Here is a 23898-nt window from a genome sequence, read left to right on the forward strand (position 1 = left end):
CAAATGAGTCCTGACACTCATTTTACCGATAATTACGCTGCCATCTTTACAGAACTATTGTAAGCACAAAACCTCTCCAGAGCAGTAACACCTGGTGCAGAATTCATCACAGCGTACGGAGAGCTGTGACCCCCCCTTCCTCCCACATGCATTACTTTCATTTATCTACGAGCAATTTCCTCTGGCTTTTTATCATCCAATCACTCAGTACAAGGAGTTCTCCTGCAACACATTTCTGTCAGCCCTTCTTTTCGTTATTCTTAATACCCTAAGCCTACACTCTTGCAAAGATTTCAGTTCCTTACTTAAACTATGAGGCGACTGAAACTGTTCAAACAAATCATCGCCAAGAACGATGTCAGTAAACAACCCCGCTTCCCTGAAAAACCCTTAAACTACACTTTCCCTTAGCAAAATTACTGGAAAACAACCACTCTCCTAAATGAAATTCCCCCCTCGCTCAAAATAAAAGATACATCATCCAGCAGGCGCTCCCTGTAACGAGCCTTAGCCCTCGTCCTTTCAGTTTGACAGAGTCAAGAGCCCGACAACTGAAGGCCTGGAGCTATCACGCCAGGCCGCCGCGCCATCTCTGCCCTCGGAGGCTGGAGCAGGGGGCCCAGCGCTGAGGAAGGAGCACTGGCGGGCCCAGAAGGAAGCCAAACAAACAAGCAGACAAACCTAGAAGTCTACCAGGCTCTGCTCGGTTCCAGATCTTCCATGCAGAAGGTGGAAGGAGGAGAAAGATCCCACCCCTTTGCAGGCAGACTCCTATGCAGTGCCAAGAATATTTTGAAAGACAAGATGTATAATAACTTTTTAACTGAATATTCATTTCTGAAATGAAGGGAAACATCTTAAGGGCGAGTGGGCGTAAGGAACGATTTCTCCTCAGAACCGTCGCACTATTTATTGAAGGCTGTGAATACCCACAAGAATTCAGCTTTGGCCTTCGTACTGTACACTAACAAGCTTAGTTTACTGACATTCACATCGCATATGGAGCTCTGCTTCAAATGATCCCTTTGAAAGGGACAATTAAATCAGACAACTGGAGATTGAACAACCAACAGAGCTAATTAAATTCTTAAGCCCTGTTTGTGTATTTATCCAAATCTTCCTCTCCATTCCTGCTGAGAAGTGCAATGGGTTGGCTTGGGAGGTTGAAGGAACAAAAGTCTGCTTTTTTTTTCCTCCATAGTTACAGATCTGTTTGCAACAAAACTCTAGGCACTAAATCAATGCAGCCAGTGGTGGAATTCATCTTATTGTGACAGAAATATTCCATTTTCCCTAGCTTACATTTTAAATTGCTTTCTGATATACCAGGTTATTATTTTTTAGCCCCTTCGGTTCCTCACATAATTAAATGCCATGCCATTCAACTTTTAGAATTACTTTTACCATTTTCAGAGGAACATTGACACTCGGGAGCTTTCTCAACTTTGTGTGATGAATTTATTCCCCACAAGTATTAGCTCCATGGAGTATCTTTTTATTCATTATATTCAAAGTCCTTAGCCATCCCCATACAAATCCATTTCTTCCCCCTGTACAGACTTTTCTGCGGAGAAGGTGCTATCTGCTGATCCCCACGTTCCTCTCCCAGTATTCCACATACCCAGAAGTGCCACAAAAAAGGCAAAAGGACTATGCCTTCTGGTATTGTCATGACTTTAGCTTACAGGCACGGGAGAATGGTGAAGTAAGCAAAACATAAGGACGCACTTCTGTAACAAATCCAGATTTTGCATTTAATATTTGCAAAGACAACAGCAATGCTCTCAAAAGATCTCCTAGGTTAAGCTGTGAACATTTGCCTGATTTTCCCATTGGCACAGATAAACAAGCTCTGATGCTTTGAGAACGGGCTTCTAAAATTTGTCTTGGACTGCCTAAACTTTCAGAGCATACCTGCTCCCAGTCCTTCTAACCTAGCTCTCAAGGTATTTCCCACCTTAAATGCACGTCTGGCAGCACAACGCTCTCTCCAATTTTGTCAGCTTGTGATAAAGCACACAGGACACCTTACAGGAATACTTTGTTTACTTTCTCACTTCAGCGTCAATAACATTCTACAAGGAGCAAGTTCATCCTGCTTAACACTTACCTGAGAGAAATGCAAGCAGAGAAATACAGATGAAGGTAATTTCTCCCTTCCAAGACTAAGGAGAATTATTTGGCCATGGGTTACATGGTTGGTTTATTTTTGCTTTGGGTATTTTTTTGGTTCTGGTTTTTAAGCTTTTTATTTTGTGGACAACTGATGAGAAAAACAAAACAAAAAAACAAACAAACAAAAAAACACAGAAGAGCATCCTAAGGAAGGGGACTTAAATAAATGAATGGTTAAAGTCGTATTTCTGTCAAAACTGCCAACTAGCTTCTTAGCAGAATGCTAGGAAGGAGTTTCCAGAGAGCACCTAACAAGAACCAAGGAAGAAACCTTCTGGATAGCAGGCACAGCTCAACACCATCGTATCTTCTCCCAGGAACAAATTAAGCAGGTAACAAGAAGGTGATATTGATAAACCTGCCTGTCATTTATGGCTCTACCTTACGTACTGGTTGACCAAGTCATCCTTCATAATAATTCAAGAACCAAAAGGCTCTGCGTGCATTCCCCTGCTGCCCAGCTGGTGTCCTGGCACAGCGCTATGCACAACGGCAAGGAACTGGGGGCTCTGCAACAGGGAGCCCAAGGATCATCTCTCCTTTCAAGCCTCCTTTTTGCCCGAGGTCACAGCGACCTGATTCTTGCAGGAATTACACATAACTGCCCTCTGAGCAAGTGGATCTGCGCCAAATGAGCCTCATAAAAGTTTTGGTTGCTAGGAGGTAGCAGGGGACGTATTCTGAAGACCTGTTTACTCGAGCCTGTCAGGTTCGTCCCTGGAATAACCACCCAGTCTGCTCACCGGTTCCTCTCTCTTCTCGAGCCATCAGACTTCTGCTAAAATCTGTGATTTCCCATCTGCTGTCATCTAGAGAAGCCTCCGTGAATTACCTTCCTAAACCGTCTGCAAAAGGCCCCCAACATCATCAGAACAAGCTCCCGTACCTTTAAACAAACTAGGTTACGTGCCCAGCATAAATTCTGCTCAGGTAAGTCTCTTGCATTCAGGCACTGGGTTATTCGGATGCCCAAGTACCAAGTTCTGGGTCTCAAACTCCAACACAGACAGCAGTGTTCACAAGGCCGGTGTCGGCCACCACTTTATAGAGCTGGCCCTGGATTTTGAGCTCTCTCAAAAAGTTTCTCTCAAATGGATACGTGATATTTTTTACATCAACATTTTTCATCGATTGTTTTATGTGGATATTAAGTTTCAGAGTGTGCTATCTGGAAATCTAGGCTGCTCCAGACCATGCTTTTAAAGACTTACTCTGTAATTCTCCTACCAGTTTGGAGGAGATGCATTTTATCCTCTGATTTAGAAATGCATAAAAGGATTTTCCATGCTTATCTTAGCTAAGATTGGATTTATCAGAGTATTTATTTATTGCATTGTTTACATGTACTGCGAGCCATCTGATGAGGAAATGGAGAAAAAATAAAAGCAACCTCCATCTTTAGAGCACATTATTTCTGACACCATTTCTACTTCGAGAGCAGCTCAGCTTTGTTTTTTGGAGGATGAGAGTAAGCAGACGCAGACTTCAGTTTTTGATCATTTACTGAACCTCTAGGATACATGGCCCCTTTATCATCAAGTCCTAGACTCAAGCTGAAATGCTAATTAAAGATGCAGAAAAGGTAATGCTGTTTCAATAATTAGTAAGCAAGCAATTCTCAGAACAGTGTTATCTGATTTATCACAGGATTCTGGAAAGAAGATGGTGCTGCTGACACACTCGTGGTTTCCCTTCTGTTCACTTTTCACGTACAGCAGCCTGAAGCCTCTCTGGAGTATCTATCTACCCAAGAGATCTGACTGGAAAAGTAATTTGTGACTTGGAGCAGGATGGATGCTAACCTCCCCACTGACGCATCCTTGGGAACTGCCCAAGAAACAGTAGCTACACGCACCATGACCAGAGGATTGAGGAGTAATGCTGCGAACCTCAGGTATTTTTAGTTCTGACTGCGGACTCCTTCACGACTGAAGTATGCGACAGATAATGCCATTTCTAACAGTCCTCATCACCACAAACACCAGCAAAGATAACTCGGGGCTGGAGACGGGGAGTGAGGAGGGAGGACGTGTTCTGAGTTGATTTACAAACCACAATTAAAACAGTAGTAGGAACAATTGCAACAGAAATTAAAAGTGAGAGACTTTGCAATCATACCAAGCAAGTCAGAAGCAGAAGCAGCTCGTACAATGCCAACCAAGCACGAGCAGGCAGCCTCTCTCAGCCAAGTGATGCAGCTAAAGATCTCTCTGAAGCTTCGACAGATAGGAGGGAAGTTCACGTGAGCAGGCACACAGAGGCACTAGTCTCCAAGATCCTCTCCCACAATGAAAAATATTCCCGCTGAGTGCATAGTGGCATGCTTCCAGGTGGAGGCTGGCACTGCGCGGCCTGAAGCTCTTGAAGCCATGCCTTTGTCCCCCGGACTAAATTCCAAAGGCACAACACTGGTATTCAACATTACAGGGACACCATCACTCCTCTTGCTCAAACCTCACTGTCCTCAGCTTAGGTCCGTGCTCCAGCATGGTCTCGTTAGGGCAGTGGGGTGTTCTGCAGCACTGATGTAAGTAAGCCACAGTAGATCAAGAAAGGCGTCTCTTAGAAACAACCTCAATAATTAATTGAATAGCTGCATGAAAATAAATCCAATGTTACCAGGAAGAAAAATAAAAGATAGAAAGAGCTCTCTTAAAAGAACTATACCAGGTCCCAGCACTGGAAGTCAGGACTTACCAACAGCAAAGCTGAGGTACACGCGTGGTGTCCGAACCCAGCACAGTGCTGGGGCGTTCCTGAGCAGCCTTCCCCCAAGGCTTCATCCAAAGGAGGAAAGCATCAGCCTGCACGAGTGTCAGGTAAATGTTCAAACCATGGTCATACCTGACAAAGATCTCAAGCAGAGACCTTTCGTGGAGGGCTATAATATTATTCAAGCACTTTCTCCAATGCGTCTACAGCCTTCAGCACTACAAGTGTTGTTTTATCTTGCAAAGGACAGTTCTTACTACCATGTTTCAGTTAAAAGGACAAGAAGGACTGCTAACGTACAATGAAAGTACTGCACATGTGATTTAAAGTTGCCTCAAAATACTAATGTACAAGCATTTGTTTTCTTTCAGATGCTAAGAATTAGGCCAGAACAACCGTAATGTTATTTCGGCTTATGCAAAACAATGCTTTCACTTTTAATAAGCAATGGACCTACCTAGAAAAAATAAAAAACTGCAAAATCAAATTGTCTTTATGGAAGATTCAGAGACGAGGCTTCTTGTCCTGATATCTGGATAAAAAGTTACTGCATGAGACAAAAGATCATCAAAAGAGTACTAGTTTTTGCCATGCTCTCAGTAATCCTGGGCTACAAATTCAAGCTACATCCATTACTAGTAATTGTCTCTGGACAACACAGTGCTACTTAAGTCATGAAATCCTGAGATGGCTAGACCTTAGACCTCTCTAGTTTGAGGCTTCTGATGAATTTACCGAGGAAGGCAAGATCTGTGAACGCTTACATTTCTTCATTCTTTTCACAGCACAAAGAACAGCGAATATGCTCTGCTTACCTCCTCCATTGCTACAGCCATGCAGCTTCACCCTACAGCCTGTGGTTGATCACTATTTTTACTTCTTGGGGGGATTACACAGTTTATTTAACCTGGGGAAAAACGTGTAGCTTAACTCCGTGGATGTGACTTCACTGGTCTGCTGCCCAAGGTACAGGTTTTTCACACACGCAAGATACTGGCATACTTTAGATGTCCCCGAGCGTAGGACACCTAGTCAGCAAGGGGGTTCTGGTTCATACTACCTGAACATTTCCAGGTACACTCAGTTGCCAGACCTCACGTCTGTTTCTGAGCTTCTTATAGGTTCTTAACAGTACGATGGTGCTCAATAAAAAATAATAACCACAACAAAATCATTAGCAAGATGGTAGATTCATTTCTGGTCTCATTTTAGTTGTGTCCTCAAACAGATGAAGTCTCCTGAGTATTGGGTTAAGATCGGAAGAACGTGCTCTGGAGTTCAGAACGTCACAATTTCCAGCAGGTTCAAGTCTTGTGGAAAGTCCTAAACTATAAGACTTGAAATAAGAGGGAAAACCCTGACAAACGTCAGGGTTTTAACTCCGTTCCCATGCTTAAAAGCTCACCACAGAAGACCAGTTCTGGCCTCAAGTGGCTGTTGGCATCTGATAGCTTGTACCAAGCATGGGGAAGGAAAGATCCTGATAGCTCCTATTCCTATCTCTGGTGAAGTAGTAAGAAGAGTTTTTTCTCCTTCCTCCCCATGGTGCTTAAAAAAAAAATCATCCATTTGAATCAAATAACTTTCTGAATGACTCATGACTGTCGTATCTGAACAAAATAGTGCCATGCCAGTAGAGAGAATCAGAAAATTAAAAATTATATAACTACAGATGATTAAAGCAAAGAGCATAAGTATTACAAATTCTAGATCTTAAGAATGGATGACATGCTGTATCTTCCTAACATTGGAACACACATATATATTTATTTAGTGGCATAGCACCTGTCTTGGAAAAAAATGGTAAAAATAACACTCATCACGAGAGGCAGGAATTCAACACATTAGGTACTCTGTGATGAAAACTCTCTGAATAAAGCAGATAATACCAAACTGGTGAACTGAAGTACAACAAAACAGTCATTTACAAACAAAAAGAATACTTTCCTCTGTTTCCAAATTAGCAACCAACTGGAATTACATGTATTTGATGTTTTAAAATAAGCAAGGAAGCAGATACACAAAGTGATCTGGAGTCGCCCACCCGCTCAGATACACTGGGTTTTAACATTTACTGAGAACCGAAGAAAATACACTACCTCTTTTCTCTTGATTTGATGCTGCTTTTGGCACAAACCGTCATGTTCAGAAAGAGATTTGGCTAGACAGCAGATGGAGTATTCCATTAAAACACAAGTGGCAAAATGTGCCCACCCTCCCAGTCAAAAACAGCAAATCAGTTCTCAGTAACATCTGCCTGCAGATCACAAGATGCTCACACGGATGCTTTCCCACAAAATACCTCTTCCTTACTCCCGTCTACATGCGTTCTTCTTCATAAGTGAATTATGAAATTTAAAAAAAGGTGAAAAGGTAGCTTTTGGTATGCCTCCTAGCACCGCTCAGCGTACACAAACTTTAATGGCATCAGAGGTAGGCAGATATATAAAAGGTTACAAATGTCCAACAGAGCTCTGGCGTACTTGGTTCAGTAACAAGTGGCTGTTTCAAGGTAAGCATAGCTAGGAGGAAGAGAAACTTGGTTCGCTTTATAAAAAGACATGCAGTAATATTAAAAAAGAAAGAAAGAAAAAGAAAAAACAGAGAGCGCATTAATTATAATGCTTCTGTGGTTCTCCTGTCTTTCAATTAGAAACCACTTTATTTACAGCTCTCAGTTCAGCAGCAGGCAACCCAACGAGAACGTTTTTCATGGTACAATTTCTAAAGCAAATAAAAGTAAAGGTAACCCTGGAGTGCTTTGTTAACTTATATAATTAGACAGGAAACAAATGGTACAAACGAGTAACGATCATGTTAGATGCATTCAGAAAGACCACGTGGCAAAAAAAAAAAAGTTGTAATTTTACATTACTTAAATGTAAAGTACATTTACCCCAAAAAACTATCTAAAATAGTTCTTTTTCCACAAATATACGAATATTTCTTAATAGATACTTCAACAGTAACTTATAAAATTAAAAGCATCCTCCCTGCCCTCAAAACCAACAAGTGACCACTAGAGATAGGAATCTGCCTCTTGTGCTCATAAGTCCATCCTCACTGATTTCAGACAGATTGAGAAAGAGTCCTAAAAAGAAAGGGTGGGGTCTGCTTAGCCCCCTTTTTACTGTTTGCAGCTAGAGCAGGATAGGAGAGGTGCACAGGAGCGGAGAAGACGTGTGGAAGCACACACGTGGGAGAAACCAGTGTACACAAGCAGGTCACAAGCAATTAACACCTCCCAAGGGTGGCTGAAACACCTCCCTGAAACCAGGGGAGCTCGCCAAGGACTGGCCTCGTGTCTTCAAACAGCAAAGCCCTGAAAAGGTACCTCAGACTTGGAGGTGTAAGGCTGTGTAAGGCGCAGCCCCTGCAGGCCACCTTGTGCAGTCCTCCTCCGATGACCAAGGCACAGGCTGGAGTTGCAGTGCCCGCATCCTTCTCCTCCCCGGCTGATGAACCCACAACTTTTCTCACTACTGCCATCTTCATAAGCCATGATCTCCGGGAAGAAAGAGCAGACCTGCTCGTTCAGTAAAAGGGTTTTATAGAAAAAAGTAGAATTGCACCACGTTATTTCTCCCAACCCCTCCACATGAGAATGAACTCATCCAGGCTAAGCTTCCATCCGACAGCTACTGGCCCTGGCCAAGATGTTACACTTTTACTCAGCAATGGAACATCATAGGGAAAAACTCTAACAGCAATTTTTCATTTCATTTTTAAAATGGAAACGAAATAAGTTTGGCCTCTCAGCAGCACTTTTCCAAATCATGCCAGATCCAAAATTTTCCATCTCTTGAAATTCATGAGGTTGCATCAAACACTCACGCTATCTCAAACGCTCTCCTCTCTGGTTTGTCAGTTCACTTAAGAAAGAAATGCCTTAAAAAAAAAATCAAACCAAAAACAAAACAAAACAACAACAACAAAAAGAAACCCACCACATTTTGGGCGTTCCTTTGGCAGGATGTTTTGAGGCAGTTTCTAATATCCTAGAAAATGCCTACCAACAGCTGCTAGCGGTGCAGAAGGGATCTGTTTATGCAGATGCTCAGATGCTAGCGAGCACTCCACCAAAAGGAGTAAGTGATGTGTGTTACTTCTGCAATCCATTTGACTGAGTAGTTTCAGTTTGTGTTTTGCTCTTAACGGTGAGCAGATTTAGGAGCTGATTGTTATCAATTCACAAAGGCCTGCTGCATTTACAGAAGAAAGAAATGCAGGGACTTACTGCTTTAAGATGCAAGCATTCCTTCAAGGACATTTCTTTGCTGAAAAAAGTATTTTCCACTGGGCAAGCTACTTAAACAGTCTTTCAGACCAGTGCTTTCCTTATTCTCTCTGAAGATGTCCCACTTGACTACACTGGGGAAGCAGATGCCACTCATACCGCTGCCAGCTTGGTTGGCTCATCCCTCCAGGTACCCCACACAGCCAATGAAAAGGACAAAGCTCCCAGCAGAGAAGGTGAGCGACCCAGGGCACTGAAGTTAAGCTCCTGCTGAGCTGCCCTCAAGTCTTGCTAAGGAAATTAGTTGACCAACTCAGGAGCCTGACCTTAGAACTGTAACTCCTAATAACTACCGCTACTAATACTGCTGGCTTTTGCAGTTTATACCATAAACTGAAATGACAGTGAGCTCGGTGAACCCTTTTCCCTCTAAGTTAATCAATATCAGCTTTCCAGGGGCCAGACGTCATTTGGTTTTCTATAGGCTGTGGTCCAACCACCCATCGCTAACGGAGACAAGCGGCAAGTTGCTGCAGGTTACAAGAAAGCAGGCTGCAACAAGGCAGGTGCAACTGCACTGAACACAAAGTAAAGGCTCCTCTAAGGCAGAACAGCAAAGATCCAACGCTGCTCTGCTGTTACACTGGAGAACTATGAATTTTATTTAACGCTGAAACAAACAAAACCCACCCACCCAAGTGAAACCCCCAAGCACGCCCTGTGCCCAAACAGCCAGGCAAGTAAAGGCCGCCCACCCACCCCATTAAAGCCCCCCATTAAAACCCCCTACATCAGAACCAGCTCGGGACATACCGAAGCGCCGCGTGTGCCATTCGACCATCGCCGTAGCCCAGCTGAACGGCACGAGGTGCCCGGCGCCGAGCACCTGGCCTTTTCCACTGGGCAGTGCCGCAAGGGAGAATTTTTGCGAGAATCTCAGCAGCCCGTAAAGCTGCTGTCGTGTGGCTGGTGAAAAAAAAAAAAATCCCAGCACGCAGTACCACTCCCACAAAAAATGGATAGAGCTTGTTCTTATATAAGTATGTATATTATTTAACACTCAAAAACAACAGTTCCATCACATCTATGCAAAACCAGAAGTGGCGAGGAGCCGAAGGAAAGGAGGAAAAAAAAAATATTCTACTCCATTGTATCTATCCATTTTGTTTATTTGCCTCAGGGCAAGTCAAGGGCCCTCAACGCACTGCAGAACAAGGACCAATATCCATTTTCTTTTTCTTCCTTTGTTGTAGCACAAGGTAGACTGAGGCGAGTATAATTCGCGCAGTATTTGCATCTATTAACTGTTATCTCCTAGGAAATTATCTTTTGGATCTGGGAAAAAAGCGATTACAAAACACCTTACAGGTGAGGTAAACAATTGCATGCCATCATTTTTTTTCAGGCACACAATTGTTCCTGTTCTTGCCGTCGTCTGAATGAGTTTTGCTCTCCCTTAAATTAAACAAACACAGAGTGCCGAGATGCACGCCTTGCTTCTGAGGTGGATGTGAAGAAGAAGGCCTAGGTGACAAAAATAACTTTCAAATAGATGTTAGTATATTCATATTGCAAAGAACATAAAAGGAGGCAGGAAGCAGGGGAGGGAAGTGTCTCTCTTTCATATCATATTTAAGTGACAGTACAAGTAGCAGTGACTTTTTTTTCCCTTAACTGCTCACAAATATGGGACCATTGCATAATCTTGCAATAATCTTGTAAATTCTATTCATATTTTTTTCTGAACATTACAGGAATTCGCAGAATTAAAAGCAAAAATCATGATTTTTTTCACTCATCACTCAAAAGAAACAGATGCAAAATAGAGCAAGTTTTCCTGTAAAAACAGCTTTGTCCTACTTTATGAACTAGTTATTCCTAACTGTAGCAACCTCCCCTCGCACAGAATATTCTGTAGTGCTAAGAAGCTCCTTCCATCTCTACAAACCAGCCACGATAAACAAGTAGGTTTATTGCAAACACAAATCCGCACACACAGGAGCGTCACAGCTGGCTGATGAAAGCAGATGTGTTTGTCCGTCCCAAGCCTAAACTCATCTGGGCAAGCAGCACTGGGAAGAAGCACCCAGGGGAAGGGCGAAGAGGCACAACTTGGCGGAGAACTGAGGAAAGGGCGGAGGGAATGAATGCGCACATTTTTGAGATTTCTCCCTGGTAAAAACTTGGACTAAGATAAATTTCACTGACATTTCTGCAGATACAGGGAGAAAAATCTCTGGAGATTCGATGTGAAAAGTTATTTAAAACATGCACAAATTTCATTTGATAGTCAGCCTTTCAGTCAACCTATTTTCTGCACTTCAGTTGAAAGGGGGAAAAATGATTTCAATCCCTACAAAATAATACGGAAAAAGCACTTTCAATTTCAGAATGTTATTTTTAGAACCACATGGAAAATAGCCCTCAAGGATACCATCCCTCGGTGGCATCTTAGATGGTATGCATGAAAAGCATGCATCCAATAAGCAGATAACTCAATATCAACAATATAAAGCGACAACAAAAGCAAGTCCAACTCAATTCTACTTGAAGATGTGGCTTTCTAAAATACCACAGAAGGAAAAACAAAAAGCATTTCTGCAGTAAAAGCAAAACAAAAAAAATGAGCTTTGCATTCAGGACTAGCAAAATACAGCCCATTACATCGAAATCCAGAAGCACTTTGTTTGATCCTCTTCCAGACCATCCTTGTTCTCAGAAGGTTTTTCTCTACCTGTTATCTTTTGCAGCTTTTCGTTCACATTCCTGATGGTTCTTTATAGTCTCCCAACATTGTCCTGGAAAGCTTTTTAAAAATAAACTCCAAATTTGAATCAACAAACTCCCTAAATCCACCTCAGGGCCTCTGCTGTCATACAGGTACCTCCTCCTTCCAAACAGTTTTCCTTAGCTGGCCTACGCTAGTCCACTACACTCCGTTACTCAAATTTCTAAGCCTACCTTCAAAAAACCTGCACAGCTGTTATATGCACCTCTCACAATGATTCAGTTGTCCCAATTCAGAACAACATACAGGAACAAAGCGCCTGCAACTTCTGCGGTCAACACCATCCTGAGGAGTTTGGAAGAAACTCGCTTGTAATTTTGTAGGAAAGCATGTTACATCTTTCCTGTGTGAGAGGTTTGTAATTTAGAAATATTATGGGGTAGTACAAGTCTTTTGATTTGCCTGAGTGTAGCTTTGAACACATGCAGTTAGTACAAAAGCATGGCACTCCATGGTTTCTGAGGTTAAATACAGAGACTGCTGGACATCCTGATCAGACTAGCCTGGTGTTGCTCCCTCCACTTCCTTACCTTCTCACCACATTTCGAAGTTGAACTAACGCCGCCGTCTGGTTGTGTGCACGCACGTGTGTGCCCGTGCTCGTCTGTGCAGCATCATTTTCCAAGTGCCACTTCTTCTAAGGGAAAGCTATGGACTGGAAAGAATAAGCTCCTGCTGTGTTAAGCTATTTAATGCTTCAACACTGTAAAAGATTTAAAAACAAACCTTGTACAAAGAACTTTTCCTACAGCGGTTTCAAGGCAGAACCAGTACTGGTTTACATAACAAAACCCACTAACTACAGGCTACATACCTCGGTCAGAAATTTTGTCTTGGGAAGAACAATTGCTGTGACCTAACTCTTGAGCTTCGAAGAAACTCTAAGAAATCTTTTACACGTTTTATGTGAGGTGTCCCTCAACAGATCTCAAACCATCCTCAGGTATTACCATCCTACGCTAACCCAACCAGACTGGGATGCTACAATGAGGAATAAAACACCTCGTAACAACCACAGATGCTATAAAGTTACTACTACTTGCCTTCATAGTATTTACTTGAAAAAGATAAACTGGCATTATTCAGTAAACTTAACTATAGCCAAAAGCCCAGTAAACCCTACTTTACAGGAAGGAGAGAAACATACATTTATAAGGTAGGGCAAAACAGTGTCTATGTTAAGCCCAAGAAGAGTCAAAGCCCACATTCAAAGCAGGGTAATAGCACCCAGAGGACTGATGGACAGCTGGAAGGAGTATGACATTTCTTCTACGATTCCAGTATTTTCATCAGTGGTCAAAATAGAAGTATCCTGGATTCAAGACACACGTATGGTGGAAAAGCTGAGGAACCTCCAGCTAGAAGCCAAGACACCTAACCCTAACCAACACCATCCCCCATCAAACCACAACTCTCCTTCAGGTAGACACACAATAAAGCAGGACTATTACTGTCACTGGAAATAGCCTGGAAGATGTAGAAAAATGGTCTTCTGCATTCAAAAAGGACTGATCATAAATAAAACATTTAAGATATAACAACGAGCAATGCAAACAGAGGCAATAGCGTCCTGAAGGTGGACGAGCTACAGACTCGATGAACTTAATTTAAATATTTCCAACAGGATATGATTTTTCAAGCTTAGCTTCTCCAATAGAGAAAGCCTTCCTACTTTTCTCTTTACTGTTCATGAGTATTTTGGACTTGTCAACATAAGTACGGATTTTAAAAGGCTGTGAATTTGACTTGCAAACAATACTTGACGAAATCCTTTTAGGCTACTAAGAAAATTGAGTTTTATTAGGGAGAGCATTTATGTAGATTAGAAAGCAGCTGAGAGACAAAGAAAATACATGAGAACAAAAGAAATAGCTTTCAGTAAGGCAAAAAAAGATCATGGGAGAGACGCCCTCAGCTCTATACCAGGGATAGCAATGTTTCATATAATCTTGAACAAACTGGAATGACATGAAGGCACCCCCTCACACACACACAAAAAAGAAAACAAAAAATCCACCACTGACAAGCTGAAACTCCACAGATTATAAAATTATTTACAGTTGGTCAAAAACAGAAGACTGGAAAGAATTCCAGATGAACCACACAAGGCCAGGCCAAGGGGCAAATTAAATCTACTACAGATCAATAAAAAGCAAAGTGCATTTAAATGAAAAAAAGTGAAGCACTCAAAACTCACTGTTGGGTTTAACAGCTACTTGGAGCAACTCAATATTTGAATCAAGTCTTCAGCAAATAAATGAAAACCACTGCTAGATATGCCAAGATACAGCTGAGAAATATTCTTTTTTCCCTTTTAGAGACGAAAGCATTCACATGGTTATCTAAGGGAAAATGGTGACAACACTGTTGTGCGACAGCACAAGTCAGTAGCACGTTTCCACCAGAATGTTGTGTTCAGCCCTTATCATTTGATCTCGAGAAGAGACAGCAGATGTAGTAAAAGGTTCAGAAAATGGAGACAAAAATAATTAGGGACAAAGAAAGATTCCTGTACAGAAGAGGCTGAGAAGTTTGAAGCAACTATACTAACAGGAGATGGATACATTATCAAGGATATACAAAAATAGAATTGGAAGAGACTGCAGTGCTCCTATACACTCTCCTCATGTAGAAGCAAGGGCATCTTTGAAATGGCAATACACTTACAGCTGCTAAAAGGAAATGTATGTTTGTTTAGTTGGTTTGGTTCTGTGGTGGTGCTCTGTTGTTCTTCATTTTATTTTTATTCAGTGCTCAGTTTGCACCATCTTTTGCCGCAAGCTATAATGAAGACCTCAAAGATTCAGAGAAAGACTGAAGTTTTATATAGCTCATGACAACGAGGTAAGTTGCTTTAGACAGGGTAAAGATTTGCAGGGTGCAAGACTTCCATGGTGCAGGACCAAACACTACCAGAACTGGTCCAGAATCTCCCCAGTGAGGCTGCAACACAACTGCTACCTTAGGACAAACACCATTTGTATCTAGTACTGCCCTTCCAAATAGTAGGAAAAGGACACGCGCGGGTTGCAGACCTGGTCCATTAAGATACCTAATCCTCTGCAGAAGTGCCGAGTGGTGTTTCACAGAATGGCTTGGGTTGGAACGGACTTTAAAGTTCATCTAGTTCTTTAAGTTTCCATAGCACCGTTTCCATACGGTAAGGCAGAGGAAGCTGGGAACAAGAGGATATATAACGCTTTGCTATGAGGTATCAGCCTAGGGATGCTGGACCCAGTGTAGCTGATTCAAAGATACTGCTCTCTATGCTCAAGAGCAGACTTTGCAGTGTTTGGAACAAAACTTGCACTTGCTTCGCAAGAGATGGCAGACACAAGAAGCAGCTGGGTCACATCAAGGCAGTGCCATTGCAGTGGTCTGGCACAAACGGCCTCCTTCAGACACCATCCCGTTGCAACATTCACAAAACTGTTCACATGCAGGGTGTTGACAAAGGGAGCAAGGTATTTTTGTCATTAGTACTAAAACGCACATTCTTCGTCAACTTATTCCTGAATGTATGAACCCCGTGTTATGCATGACAGTATGAGATTTCTGTATCTTGAAACCACACCAGAACTAGGTTAGCCTGGCAGGCTTGCAGCACTTCATTTACATATGAGTCAATGCTTCTGCAATACAAACATGAATGATGCATTCCCCATTGTCCTCCTATTTATACTCACTATTTAACCTGCAGGCATCCCAAGTTAATTAAACAAATCAATCCCATTGAGATAATTGTGTCTCAAGCAAATTAACACAATTATCCTTTTTAAAAGAAAATCCAAGCAGTATCCACTGTATTTCTTCATATAAATCACAAGTTTGTTCCTCCAGTTTTAGTTTCATGACCATCTAGGAACCTGTCTTAAAACAAAAGGTATAATGACACATGAAACTGGCTAAACATTCGCCTACTACACCCAACAGCTTCTGTTTGCATCATTCACTCGTGCTTTAGTCAGAGGTGTCAGTCAGAAATAAATGTTCATGGGGGAGAAGGAAGCAGGGAGGGATCTGACTACGCCAGGCATGCACGCCGTATCACTCTGAAGACAGTCCTTGCTCCAGAACAGTAGTGGCAAGTTACAACCTCGGCAAGATAAGCAGTGAGCTATTTAATTCAATATACCAGGGATTACAGACGTTCTTCATCCTTTGTTCCTCCAGCTCAAACTTACAGAAAACCCTCTGGAACAAAACACGTTCTGCAAATGACATCTTGGTACACAGACAAGACTAATCTAGTCTGGGCTTGTTTTAACTTGACTCCTGTCCAAAGCCTGGACTCCAGCATCATGGGAGAGAGGCTGAGCTCTTTCAGAGGGAAAGAGGGGAATGTGGAATTGGGAAGACAGGATGGCCAAAAGACACGCGAAGTGCCAAATCACATCAAGCGCCGTTATGGCTGGTGAGAACTGTGGGCCGAATGCAGACAGGCTCAGGTATTTCACATCCTCATCTGGAGACCTGTGCCTCCATCCCTCTCGTTCACCAAAGCCGCCGTGGCCATCTAGCAGACACCGTGATCCTCGTCCACCTGCTGCTCCCCTCAGCACTCGCGGGTGTTTTTGTTCCTTAGTCATGGCCTGAGCCTCCAACCAGCCGGCACCAGGGTGGCCGAGGCAGGGCACACACTGCTCTCTCCTCGCCCTGGTAGCAGCAGGGGCCTCCGTGCCTCAGGGAAGCAGCCTCAGGCTGGGGAGGCCTCACACTACCAAAGGTGTGCTTGTGGCAGGGCGACTGTCAGGGCTCGGTGAGAAGTGCTGAGTGGCCCGCAGCCAAAAACGGAAAAACTTGAAGAGGCTGATGCCCAAAACTGCAGCCTTGTCAGCTGAGGCATCTCACCAGCTCTACCCTTCCAAGAGACCAGAGGGAACTTAAGCAGCTTGTTTGTGAAAGCATGGGCCAAGCTGGCAGCAACCAGGGCTATGGTCACTGCTTTATGCCACACAGAGCCGTTCAGCGCCCTGCCCAAATGCGGGAGACTCCATCTTAAATCTTGCAAGAAACTGAAGGAAAGAAGCCGTCGAGCAGAGGCAGCTAACTGTGTGTGTGTGAGGGCAAGCACACATGTACGTGCGTGCAGGAGAGAGAACGAGAGAGGGAGGGGAAAAAAAACGTTAAGGAGTGTAACCAGTAATAACTGTCTTCTCGTGTCCCTTGGCGGATGATTCAGCACGGGGCGAGCGCGCTCCTCGCCGTGCCGCCCGGCGGCTGCTAGGCAACTGCGGCAGCGCAGGGGCAGACGGGCATCAAGCGCCGGCTCGCTTCTCCTGCTGAAGGAACCGAGGGGCTCGGCAGTGAATTAGCGGCGGGAGCGGGTCAGTGACAACCGGTAACCGGTGCTGAGTCCCGGGGAGTCGGTACGGGGAGACACGAAGGGAGCAGAAGTGGCGGGTGGGAGACAGGAGGACGGCAGGGCACCACGCGATGATGGAGGCAGGGTAAGCAGGAGGTGATTTAGTGAAAGGCTCCTTCCTTCTCTTTGCCAAAAGAAAATTGTGTGTGTGGTTTTTATTTTATTTTTAATTTTCATTTTTCACCAGAGACCGACAGCTATCTGCTCCTCTTGCCCAGCTGACAGGGACTGTCTGTAGGCCATGCGATGCACCAGCCCACTAACATGGGCTGGGTTATAAACTAGCCTTTTCCTCATGGAAATGTTTTGTCCAGCTTGAATCGTTTCCATGACTTGGTTGACAGGACAGCTGCCCAAAAGAATCAGTCAGTGCAGGCAAGGGTGAGCCCTTCAGGGACCCTCTGCGGGGCTGCAGAGCCGTGGTCCCCCGAGATGGCAGCTCCTCCTGCACTGCCGATGCCTTTCCCCGCACTCACACCAGAGATCATAAAATCACAGAATCATCTAGGTTGGAAAAGACCTTCTAGATCACCAAGTCCAATCATCAACCTGACCTACCAAATGCCATCACATCCCCTTCTACCACATCCACATCTCCCTCCAGGCATGGGGACTCCTCCACTTCTCTGGGCAGCCCATACCAATGTGTAACCACCTCCTCTCTGAGGAAATTCTTCCTCATGTCCCTAATCTAAACCTCCACTGGCACAGCTTGAGACTGTTTTCTCATGTCCCAAATCACAGACAGATGGCAACACAGGAGCGTTCACCTGCAAAGGCACGTGCAAATATACAAACAGCACTCACTGGCACTGTGCTAGAAAATGGCAGAGAAGGGACCAGGTGGAGCAGGTCCCTTCCACAACCCCTCAGCAAGGAGTAATCAAGAGGATGTTTAAAATAAAGTAATAACATTTGCAGAAGGTATGCAGGAGATGGTTTATACTCCGTGCTTCCACTGACTATCCCAAAAATCCAGAGATGTTTCACTCCCTTCCTGCTAGGTAACTCACTGTACAAGAGTCCTATGCTAATCAAGCCTTCAGGTAAGTCCTGTTCAAGTCATACAGATAAGCATCTGAAGAAGTTAGTCCTAAAGTCGTATAGTGGGACAAACAGCCAATCCCCCCGTCTTCTTATGACCACTCTGAGCTGCTCACTATACTTAGCATTTTCATTACCTCAGTGGCAATGCCAGAAACATTTTTCTTTTTTTACTTAATAAGAATTAAAGCACTGTCTTATAAAAACATGTACTCTTCAGTAAAGTTAGGAGCCGCAAACTTAATTTATATTGCACACAAGTCCTCCACTAACTTGATTTTACACAGCACAAAAAAAAAAAATCAGAATGTCTGAGGATACCTGGCTTCTTATTATAAAAGAAAATCAACATCATGTCAACTCTCAACAAACAGCACAAACTTTTACCTATACATTTATGATTTATGAGCCAGAGTCAAAATGGATAATAGAGCAGGAATACAAAGTACTTTATTACAGTCTGGGAAAAAGGATAGCTATCTTATCATGAAGCATATTTAGAAAACCAGTTCTGTAACACAGGATCGACAGAGCACAGACACAGATGTCCTGCCATAAAGAATTCATTATTTACAAATATACTACAGAACACTCCATTTGCAATGAAGTACCATAAATTATTCATGCTAAATATGCGTCATAAGCGCAGACAGTTCCACAAAACAGGCAGTGGCATTTTCTCCGCCATTCTCACCAAGATCAGTGAAACAAAAGCTATGCTGTAACATCAGAAGCGCAACAGGTACTGAATTTTCATTAAATCATACCACCTCATTCTCCACAAACGGTCTCCTCACCAACACAGATTTCTGTGTTGAGACTTCGACACAAGAATTGCCACTCTGGGAACAAAACAGTGCAAGTCATTTAAAACACTAAATTGCGCATCCGTTTTATTTTCACTCCCATAAATAATACTGAATTGGCAACTCCAGTCCACTGTCTGGGTAGCGTTGCACGGCTCTACCTTGTGTCCTCTGCTCTGACCTGAAGACACAAATGCAGAAGCTGACAGGAAACTCCACATGTGACCTCTGCCTTTCTGTGAAAACTCGGGGCAGCAGTTATTACACAAACTGTGCCGCAGGGTTGACACAGTGATGGAAATATGCCTCAGTAGGAGATTAGATTAATACAAACTTTATTTATACATGTAAACAAACAGTTGCCATAAAAAAAATAAATCCATTTGTGACTGACACAGAATGAATCTGAATAACCTACCTAAAAGGTAGAGGGTTCCTAGTACATTTCCATGGCCCATGCAGATACACCTATTTCCCACAAGATCAAGCAAAAATTGCATGAAGCACTTGATCATAAGTTTGTCTGAACAGCTGCTGCTTTACAAACAGCATTCAGTATTTCATTTTCTATTTTACTGGACGGTTCTTCCCCAACAAGGTAGCTGTACAGATGCAAAACCTCATTTATCTGACTCCGGCAAAACCCCCCCCAAAACTCATCTTCCTTTAGCTACAGATGCCCCTCTTCACAAGGATGGGTGAGCAGGACTTCAAGTCTGTTTTATTCCTTTTGAGTCATAACCCAAACAGCAGCAGATTTGGTGAAGAGAAAAGAAACAACAAAACAAAGAAAGACCAGCCTACTATAAGTGGTACCAGGAACAAATAAAAGCACATACACAAACACTAGACTTGGAGGGTAACGTCATTTCACATCAGGTGGTCTCTATCCCTCTCTCACAGATCCTGAAAACAGAAGAGCCCCCTGTGACCACCTGGCTGGCTTTCCTCCCCAGGTGGGCCACAGGACTATAGGCAGGTATATCACTGTTTGAAGTCCAGAATACATTCTTCAGCAATAGTCCCCCTTGCTGAAAGCATTTATTGCCGATTCAAAAGCAAGTGATAAAGTATCCTTCACATCCAAAGGGAATTGTTTCGGTGAGAAATTCACACCATTTAATAATTTGTTACAACTAGTCCAGATTCATCTGGTTTCAACTTTCAGCTATTCCATCTTGCTACTTACTCTTCCTGCTAAACAGGAGAGCTTTGTACCTTCTCTATCCTCTATAGGTATTTGCAAAATACAGCTCAGACACGTCATTTAAAGTAAGCATGCAAGGCTTTTTTTTTTTTATTTTAAAAAAAAGAAGTTACCTAACAGTAAAACAGGTTTTCCAACTGTAATCGATCTCTCAGCTCTCTGAAAACATTTTGTTAGCTTTTTTTTTTTTCTGAAGCAGGCACGTAAGTAGTGGACTCAGTATTCAAGTAATGATTTGGTGCCATTATACCCTGGTAATACTATATACTCCTACCATACACATTTAGCTTTCATGTCCAAAGACTGCATCCAATCTTTTAGTAGCATTACAAGGAGTCTGTATTTTGTTAGCTTTTTACCATCACCCCACCTCCTTCCCAATGTAAACTGCTCTGCAGAACATAGTTAAGTCCTTCTCACTGCATAACATACAGAGGTGGACCAGTCTGTGCTACCATAATATAAATGTAAGCCTATACAAAAAGGGAATTAATCCTGTGTGAGACAAAGGACACGTCATTATTTACCATACCCTTGATTTTTGGTGACATTTTCAAATTTTACAAAAACTAACTTTGTTTAGCATGATGATTAGTGATCCTGAAATAAATCGATATCAGTTCTACCAACTAAAGGCTTGTAGTTACTTCTTCCTTTGCTTTCCAAATAATTACATTGCCTCATCACCCATTTATATAGTCACTGCCATTATTTCTATATCTGTGTCATAAACGTAGACATACATATGTGTGTCAGAAGTCCTGGTCTAGCATTTTTTCCTCCTTGTACAGAAGTGTTGAGGAGCACTGAATACGTGTATTTGATGTTCTCACAAGCACCAGTATGGCATGCTGGTGTATACTGGTCCATTCTGAGCACTAGATGCAGTACTTTAAATGCAACCTCGATTTTCCCCTCACAAAGAAGATTCATGAGTTAAAATATATCCTGGTTAAGTGAATGCAGGATTGCGGTTTGTTGTTTGTTTTCCTTTTTTTTTTTCTTTAAAGTATCTAATAAAGCATCAGCAACATTAACATTATGGTTATTAGTTTACTTAATATGATGATGTTCCATTAGACAAAAGATAATATAATTGTAGGCTGGAAATTAACTATGGAAACATGTTGATATAGTTATATGGAGTCATGAAACTTTTTCAAAAGCAGGAGCACTGTGTCTACAATACAGTTTAAACAAGTTAACTTATCTCATCTGTATATGCATAATAAACTTTTGCTCCATGCTGTCATATCAGATACTCATTATTCCAGTATAAAAATGTTTTGTTTTGTTTTTTATATACAGGAAAGCATTTAATGAATATTTAAAAAATCCACCATTGAAGTTAAGTCAGCACAACTTGTTAGAACCTAGTGCTTCTTATGCTTTCAGCTCAAAAAGGATAATTCATATTTAAAAACAAAAGTACTAATACGGTTATACTTTTTTGCCTTATTTTAAGAGTAAAAAACCTTTATCTTTTAGACAAATGGCACCAGTACTGTGATGCTGTGCTAGAAATGCAGCACGCACAAAGAGGAACAGAGGCAGAAGAGTCTGAACCCAACATCACAAGGGAGCTAAACGTCAGATGATGTTACAGGCTCCGAGATGACTCTTGAAAAGCAGGGATTGACTCAAAACCAAAGTACCCGCTGTTGATCAGCCTACATGGATTTATTTAGGGCATGGAAACAACATAACATAGATCTAAAAGGTTCATTTCCTAGGCTAAAGTTTAATAGAGCTTTAACTTTTTAACGAAGTCAAAGTTTCAACACATCTCCTCAGGTTAGCAATTCTGAAGTAAAACCAGTACAGTTATCCGTTGAACCCCAGTTCAACAACAGAATTAATTACCGGAATTAATCATCAGCCACAAAGCCTTCCCTAGGATATTTAACTGATTAGCTAACAACATACTTACCAGAGCTCATATTAAAAAAAAAAAAAAAAAAGCTTCATTAGAGCTCAGGAGTTCAAAGCATGGCCAACTTGCCAATCAGAGGAGCACTGAGATCATCATGGAGCTGTTCCTGAAATAGCCAAGCTGAGGACTCGCTTCTCTGAATAGGAGGGTTTTTTTTAGTTTTGTTTTGATCCCCATCATAAGTCAAAGGGCAGTAATTTCCTCATTTCTGAGCACGCTGGTATCCAAGTCATGGCGGCGGCAGGGCTTTCAATTCTCACCTGCTCGCAGGAAGTCCACACCTCACCGGTACCAGCTAAAATAACTGAAACACAAGATGACTCTCCAGCCATCTCTCATCTCTCCCATTCTCCATGAGCTGCCTTCAAATGAACCAAGAGATTTTTGCAAGCATCAGGCCTGTGGGTGCAGAAGGACAGCCTGGGCAGGGCAGATGGAGGAACTGCGACCAGGGACAGACAGCTCTGCCTCAGAAGGACCGGCCGCAAGGTCCCTCCTTGCTGTGAGGCGGGCCTGAACCTCAGTTCCACAGAGCAGAGCGGGTCAGGCCGTCACTTGAAAGGAGAACCCTACCACGGATATGCAGCTTCAAATGCTGCTGGTTGTTGTTCTGCTGGCAGGATACATATTGGCCTTTTTGCAGCTTCTCGAGTACGATCCAAATGACAAAGCAGGCTGAGAGACTGTTTCTTTAAATGCCAAATTTCTAATATAGGTTCCAGCCAGTCACTTAGCACTGTACTTGTCTTTTGTGGTTGCGTGTATTTCCTATTTAAGAAAGGGACTACAGCAGTTCCTGGTTTGTCACATTTTCTTCAAGTAAGAAGTTTCAGCAGCGGCTTCCTCTGCGATGCATTATTCTGCATTGGTAAACATTGTATTCCTTCTCACTGGGCTCAGAAAAACTCAGCCATCTACAAAAGGGATTTACAGATGTGAGGCAACAAGATGAAGGAGTCCAAAACCACATCCATGATGACAATCCATGGGATTTGTCTTCCATACCTAGACTCAATCTCCCTTCACCATCTGCACTTTCCAGCTCTTCCAAAATAACGAGCAAATGTTTCCCCAGCTACGCAGATCTGGCACATTTCATTTTCCTTGTCATTTAAGAGATGCACACAAACTATTTGGTATTAATAGTAAGAACACTCTGCACTTTGTAAAGCTTTATTCAAAGCCTTCTGTGATCTTCTACTGAAAGCATTAATTTAGCACCTTCACAATAGTTGTGAGGCATGTCTTGTAGCTCGTTCCACACAGGTGGAGGCTCGGAGGCACAGGCAGGCTGAAGCAGCTTGCTGGCGGTGCAACCACCAAAAGAACTCGTGTTCTGCCTCCCCACATTCATTCTGTATTTCAGCATTTCTGGCCAACGCTTGCTCCAGCACTTCCTGCCCCACATTTAACTTCAGAAAGCATAGTCCCTTCTCTCCTCTCTCACCACACCTGCATAAATTTCTGGCAGAACTTCCCAGATATCTTTTTTTTTTTTCCCAAGGATTTCCTAAGATTAGGTAGTTAAATCATTAAGAAATAAGTTCACCTCCTCCTAAGAAAAAACACTTACACAACATTCTCACCACCAGCAACCTGTGTGGCCATGTTTTTACATCCCAGATACCAGC

General features: G+C 42.7%; 1 protein-coding gene across 6 annotated transcripts in view; it reads right to left on the bottom strand.

Moving 5' to 3' along the window:
• The window catches only part of TRERF1 (transcriptional regulating factor 1), a 99808-nt gene that overhangs the window by 36871 nt on the left and 39039 nt on the right, over positions 1–23898 (bottom strand). The window contains exon 1 of one of the 6 annotated variants that reach the window (XM_048057514.2): positions 12443–12567. The exons of the other annotated variants lie outside the window; for them this stretch is intronic. The gene's annotated coding sequence lies outside the window, so the exon portion shown is untranslated. Of the gene's footprint in view, positions 1–12442; positions 12568–23898 lie in introns of those variants that run through there. 6 annotated transcript variants of the gene reach the window in all.

Source organism: Anser cygnoides, chromosome 3, assembly GCF_040182565.1.
Source record: "Anser cygnoides isolate HZ-2024a breed goose chromosome 3, Taihu_goose_T2T_genome, whole genome shotgun sequence".
In the NCBI taxonomy this organism is placed as follows: domain Eukaryota; kingdom Metazoa; phylum Chordata; class Aves; order Anseriformes; family Anatidae; genus Anser; species Anser cygnoides.